The sequence below is a fragment of the Xenopus laevis genome, chromosome 8L, assembly GCF_017654675.1.
Source record: "Xenopus laevis strain J_2021 chromosome 8L, Xenopus_laevis_v10.1, whole genome shotgun sequence".
Classification (NCBI taxonomy): Eukaryota; Metazoa; Chordata; class Amphibia; order Anura; family Pipidae; genus Xenopus; species Xenopus laevis.
The window spans coordinates 131,420,801-131,428,136 of record NC_054385.1 but is presented as its reverse complement, the minus strand read 5'-3'; the positions used below and the strand labels follow the sequence as shown (position 1 = coordinate 131,428,136).

At 40.9% G+C, this 7,336-nt stretch overlaps 1 pseudogene; it reads left to right on the top strand.

The window, feature by feature from the left end:
• The first annotated feature begins 1,324 nt into the window (after positions 1 to 1,324).
• On the top strand, positions 1,325 to 3,971 carry LOC108699160 (annotated as a pseudogene).
• Positions 3,972 to 7,336: the final 3,365 nt, after the last annotated feature.

Below are 7,336 nucleotides of genomic sequence, written 5' to 3'. Positions count from 1 at the left end.
ATTGAAAGTACGGTTTCTATTTTTGCAGATGAGACTAAATTGTGCAGAACTATAGGTTCCATGCAGGATGCTGCCACTTTGCACAGTGATTTGTCTAAACTGGAAAACTGGGCAGCAAACTGGAAAATGAGGTTCAATGTTGATAAATGCAGGTTATGCACTTTGGCAAAAATAATATAAATGCAAGTTATACACTAAATGGCAGTGTGTTGGGAGTTTCCTTAAATGAGAAGGATCTTGGGGTTTTTGTAGATAACACGTTGTCTAATTCTGGGCAGTGTCATTCTGTGGCTACTAAAGCAAATAAAGTTCTGTCTTGTATAAAAAAGAGCATTAACTCAAGGGATGAAACATAATTCTGTCTCTTTATAGGTCCCTGGTGAGGCCTCATCTGGAGTATGGGGGCAGTTTTGGACTCCAGTCCTTAAGAGGGATATAAATGAGCTGGAGAGAGTGCAGAGACTAAGTGCAACTAAACTGGTTAGAGGGAGGGAAGAGTTAAATTATGAGGGGAGACTGACAAGGTTGGGGTTGTTTTCTCTGGAAAAAAGGCGCTTGTGAGGGGACATGATTAGACTTTACAAGTACATTAGAGGACATTATAGACAAATAGCAGGGGACCTTTTTACCCATAAAGAGAATCACGTACCAGAGGCCTCCCCTTCAGACTAGAGGAAAAGAAGTTTCATTTAAAGGAACAGAGTAGGGGGTTCATCACAGTGAGGACAGTGAGGTTGGGGAATGCACTGCCGGGTGATGTTGTGATGCTGATTCAGTTAATGACTATAAGAGGGACTTGGACGGACATAATATCAAAGGCTATTGTGATACTAGATATGAGTATATAGAATTTATGTGAAAGTAGAGAGGGGTGTGTGTATGGGGCTGGGTTTTCATTTGGAGGGGTTGAACTTGATGTAATTTGTCTTTTTTTATAACCCGATTTAACTATGTAACTATGTAAGTCTAATCTAAATGAACACTAAAGGGCATGTGTTTGTGTTCCTTTGTACTCCTGCACTTGAGGTGGGGGCAGATATATAGGACCCCTGCTGGCAGGGGTTGGAGTGGTTGGAGACGTCTTTGTCCCTTGACTTGTTGCCTTGTTGACTCTCGGTTTCGGGCCATTTAATAGCAGCAGAAAGAGAAGGGCGTAAGGTCTAGACAGGGGAGAAAGAAGACTGATATTGTATTTGCTGAAGCAATAGACGTCTAATGTCTATAGTCTACATACAAATGTCAAAAAACATTCATCCTGTTTCCATTCCTCTAGGTGCGCAACAGGTGTAGCCACCTCTGTTTATCTTCTGTTTAACTTTCTCCCTCTTTGTTTGTTTTTGGTGGGAGGGGGCAAGAAGTGCTCAGTATTTGCCCAGATTTTCATGTAAAGTTTTTAGTTAGGCCATTTTTTTTGTTTTTCTCCAACAGATGTGAAGACCATGGACATGTCTGCACCCAACAGATCGTTAATGTTTGCTTCTTGTTGCTGATAATTGTCAAATGTATATCAGGTCAAAATCTGTGTGAAAGTGACTCAACCAACAGATATGCCAACTGCCAAGGGCAGAACCTTGTTGAAGTCCCACAGGACCTTCCCATCACACTGGAATGGTTGGACTTGTCCTACAACAGGCTGTTCCAGATCAAGTTTGATGATTTTTCTGCTTACACCAACTTAAGAGCTTTAAATTTGAGTTTTAACAACATTTCTACCATAGAAAGTGGCTCTTTTGCTTCAAATACTCTTCTGAGGAACCTGACCTTGTTTAACAACAGCCTTACAGAGATACCATCAACGTTATTTGAGCCTATTAAACTCTTGGAGTTTCTTGACTTGTCCAACAACTTGTACAACTATTCCACCCTTGGGAAAGTTTTTGAAACCTTGGTGAATCTACAAAATTTGTCCATCGGAGGCCCATTAGTAAGTATGGTCCTAAAAGATGACTTTTCCTCCATAACGAACATAAGCCTCAAAACATTTTCATTGAAAACCATGTCCAGCCTTGGGTTTTATGAACCAGGGGCTTTTAAAGTCCTCAATACACGCATTTTATGTTTGGATATTGCCCTAGATGCAAACGCACAAGCTCTGCCACTGATATTAAAGGACCTTGCAGGAAAATCGATTGACAGACTCTGTTTTCGAAAATTATTTGAGTTCACCCATTACACAGATGCAAAGGGTTTATTCTCCGGCTTTGCAGACATTAAAATTAGAGAACTGATTTTTTTCAGAGGGACGTTTACTGAGAACCTCTTGCATCAGGTCTTGCACAGCATCCAGAACTCTGTCATCCAAGACCTATTGCTTCAGTCTGTTAAATTTGATCGTTCTTTGAATACCAATAAAACACAACTTTTATTTAATCATCTTTATCTGAACAGTCTGGTCCTTAAAGACATATCTGGTCCTCATATCTTTAGATTTGACTGGACTTTCACTTGGTTCAGTAAAGTCAGAAACCTTCACATCAACGGTGTTAATTTCGAATATGTGCCCTGTAGCGCTTGGAGTCAAATGGGCAATCTAGAAAGACTGGATGTATCAAGTAACCAACTTATGGGCACAAACCTTTACAATCCATTGTGCCAAGACGGTGGGTTACCCAAGCTCGATACATTCATAGCTAGAAATAACAATTTACAAAGCCTACGACTAATTTCTTTATTGACAGCAAAGTGGCCCAGATTGGCCAAACTTGATCTAACATCTAATAACTTGGGAGCATTAAATGAGGTTTGTACTTGGATTCCAAACATAACGACTCTCATTTTAAAGGACAACACACTAAAAATGGGCATGTTCCAGTGTTTGCCCACCTCTGTAGAGCTTCTGGATCTGTCTTTTTCTGAGTTACGATGGTTAGACATGAGTTATTTCAACAGAGCGACCAACCTTAAGGAACTTTTTCTCGACCACAACAGACTGACCTTCATATCAAGTGGCTGGAGAAGTCCAAACCTTCAGGTTCTGCACCTAGAAGGCAACTCAATCAGTCTAATCGATGAGGGTACTTTCAAGGACCTGCCCAGTCTGAGAAGGTTGACAGCAGGAGAAAATCCATACGATTGTACCTGTGACCTTTATGCGTTCTTCAGCACACTGCAAAAAGACAATGAGATGCTTGCTGATTGGCCATATGAGTATCGTTGCTTTCATCCACAGAATCTTCGCGATACAGACATTCAGTATTACACCCCAGGGAGAGTAGAGTGCGATGTGAGACTGGTGATTGCAATTTCAGTGTCAACTACTGCTGTCATTATTATTTTCTTCACATTTCTATGCTGGAGGTTTGACGTTCCGTGGTACCTCCGTATGACATTGCGCATAGTAAAGTCCAAATACCGTTCTAAAAAAAACATTCCTAGCAGAGAATACAATTATCATGCCTTTATCTCCTACAGCCACTCGGATGCCGACTGGGTGAGAGGGGAGCTTCTTTATCGGCTGGAGAGCTGTAGCCCCCCGTACCGAGTCTGCATTCACGAGAGAGACTTCCTTCCAGGGAGATGGATCATTGACAATATCATTGAGAACATTGAGAATAGTCGCAAGACCATCTTTGTTCTCTCTCGCAACTTTGTCAACAGCGAGTGGTGCAATTATGAACTGTACTTTGCCCACCAGAGGGCCATCGGCCACTCATTTGAGGATGTCATCTTGGTGGTCAAGGAGGTCACTATGGAAGACTTGCCCAAAAGGTTCCAAAAGCTCAGGAAGATGCTGAGAACCAAAACCTATCTTGAGTGGCCTTCAGAGCCAAGCAAGCAGCATTTTTTTTGGGTCCAGCTCAGAAGCATTTTAGGAGAAGCTAGCTTCACAAGCCAGGAGATTGTGTCTGTCCTAAATGAAGCATTTGTTTGGGACCCATGTTCTGTCTCCATCAGATATAGCAATGTGAATCTGCCAGGCATCTGACTGCCTAATAATGCATCCCTTTTTTACTTTTATTTATTATGTTCCTTTTGATACTCTGTTATATGGTTACTTTTTGTCATCACGAATCAACAAAGAATAAAGATTTTATAGCAAGAGAGATCTGAGCCCATTTCCATTAGCCAATTAAGGATTATAATATGTGCCTTCCACCATTAAACACAAAAAAAAGAGACACTCCAAAGCAGTGAGCATGGGAAGGTATAGAGATAAGTCTGTAACTAGTAGGATGAGAAAACAGACACATGCACCCCAACCACCACTAACTATTCAATGGGAATGTGTCTATGAAGGCTTTCGTTCATCCAGGTCATGGTATATCAAGTTGAAGTAAATGTAGAGCAACTAGACTTGGTGAGCAATCATTGAAGACATGTTGCTACTCTTTGCTACTCAACGTCTTCCATGATTACTCAGCAAGTCCAGTTGCTCTACATTTACTTCTACTAGATATCCAATGAGGAACATAATTACTGCCTTCATTAAAAGAATAATATTAAAAATGTCCATAAAGGACAAAGGTAATCCAGTAGACCCAATGTTGATAGAGCTTTGGCCGACATTGTTCTTCTCCAAACCAACTGCTATCACTGTTGGGTGTTGACAAAGGTCATTAACTTAACCCTCCCAAGCAGTAGAGGAGCCATATGTCTAGGGAGTCATCCCAAGACCTTAATAAACTGAAAACCTGCCCTGATCCACTCAAAACCCACCTTTTTCACAGCATCTGGACCCTTTACTTCAATTGGACTCTGACAAGCATTCTGCCTGTCCCACCCTGATGGTGGCCCTGACCCAAGAACCCATAGTCAAATTAAATTCTTAGACTTCACATGTGTATTTATATTTCATTGTATGGCAGAGGAGCAAGGGGTATAACTGGGGCTTAGGTGGCTGTTGACGTCTGTGAACTTCACATTTGTAAATACGCCCCTTCTGAAGGTAAGAGATTTGGACTAGTAGCTACAGGCTACAGCTACACTTTGATCAAGCAACAAATATCTTATGTGTTTTTAATAGGGATGCAACGAATCCAGGATTCGGTTCGGGATTCGGCCAGGATTAGGCCTTTTTCAGCAGGATTCGGATTCGGCCGAATCCTTCTGCCGGCCGAACCGAACCCTAATTTACATATGCAAATAAGGGGCAGGGAGGGAAAATCACGTGACTTTTTGTCACAAAACAAGGAAGTAAAAAATGTTTCCCCTTCCCACGCCTAATTTACATATGCAAATTAGGATTCGGTTCGGTATTCTCTTTTTTTTCTCTTGACTTCCTTGACTACTTGGTGGTCAGACTGGTGGGAAACTGACCAGCAGGTGGTGCTGTTGTAACAAAATTCATTAACAGTACATGTATCCTTTAATAATAAATGTATCCTTGGAATAAAAATAAAATAAATAATGAATGTACATTGCAAACATTACATTCACTTATTTTAAGGTTTACTTATCCTTTAATGAACAAAATTGTTGCATTTTCTGCCCAGTTTGGGGATTTGAAAATCCAATTTGATCACCAGGGCACTTGAACTTTTATACAAAACACATTTTATTTCACATCTCTTGGCTGACATTTCGGAACCATTCATGTTCCTCTTGCAAAGCACAAAAAAGGGAGATTAATTCTGAAATGTCAGCAAAGAGATGTGAAATAAAATGTCATTTTCATTAAGTAAAAGCTCAAGTGCCCTGGTGACCAAATGGGATCTTCTATGATACCTGACACATATGGGGATGCGTGACGCTGTATTTGGGGGAGGGGGGGGTGGGATTTTTATTTTAAATCCTTTGTGGTGGTCTTTAAATAGATTTTAGGCAGGAGTTACTTACAAATGGACATGTCTTTTTTCATCTTCAACAAATTTAAAACTACGTAAAGCCAACCCGTTTTAAAAACTGATGGTGCCATCTACTGGATAAAATTGTCTCCCTGCAATAACAACATTTTAATGGCTCTTTACTCACATTAGTTAAAAATAACAACAGAATGATGTTAATTATTGCTCTCCACTTTAGCCTGCAGCCACGTGCCTTTATATGGTCATTAATAATATCCTTATCATTTACAGTAGGGGGTACATTATCCCTTATAATACATGAGTGATACTCAGAGTTCACTGTATAACTCAGCCTGCAGCCTTATGCCTTTATATGGTCACAGAACAACCCCTCAGTGACTTCTAATATCCTTATCATTTACAGTAGGGGTACATTATCCCTTTATAATACATGAGTGATACTAGTTCCCTGTATAACTCAGCCTGCAGCCTTGTGTCTTTATATGGTCACAGAACAACCCCTCAGTGACTTCTAATATCCTTATCATTTACAGTTAGGGGTACATTATCCCTTATAATACATGAGTGATACTCAGAGTTCCCTGTATAACTCAGCCTGCAGCCTTGTGCCTTGATGATGGTCACAGAACAACCCCTCAGTGACTTCTAATATCCTTATCATTTACAGTAGGGGTACAGTATCCCTTATAATACATGAGTGATACTCAGAGTTCCCTGTATACCTCAGCCTGCAGCCTTGTGCCTTTATATGGTCACAGAACAACCCCCAGTGACTTCCAATATCCTTATCATTTACAGTAGGGGGTACAGTATCCCTTATAATACATGAGTGATACTCAGAGTTCCCTGTATAACTCAGCCTGCAGCCTTGTGCCTTTATATGGTCACAGAACAACCCCCCAGTGACTTCTAATATCCTTATCATTTACAGTAGGGGGTACATTATCCCTTATAATACATGAGTGATACTCAGAGTTCCCTGTATAACTCAGCCTGCAGCCTTGTGCCTTTATATGGTCACAGAACAACCCCTCAGTGACTTCTAATATCCTTATCATTTACAGTAGGGGGTACATTATCCCTTATAATACATGAGTGATACTCAGAGTTCCCTGTATAACTCAGCCTGCAGCCTTGTGCCTTTATATGGTCACAGAACAACCCCTCAGTGACTTCTAATATCCTTATCATTTACAGTAGGGGGTACATTATCCCTTATAATACATGAGTGCAGTGGCGTAACTTCAGATGCCAGGGCCCCCCTGCAAAAAAATCTTCAGGGCCCCCTCTGCACAAAATAGTGGGTGAATTTCATGTATAATATCCCCAGAACTCATAGAAGTATGGCACAGTAGCAATTCCATGAATCCCAGTACTATAGAAGGATGGCACAGTCACAATTTCACATGATTTGGAAATCCAATATTAGCAAGTCCATAGCCCAGTTTACAGAGCCAGTGTGGGTGGGAAATTCAAATCATGAGTCTGTCACCGCTTGGCTCTTCTGCTGCTCCTTATATTTAACAAGAGGAGGTGGGGGTAATGTAGCCTGCAATCAGCCTGAGTACCCAAGCAGGGTATCTGAGGACATC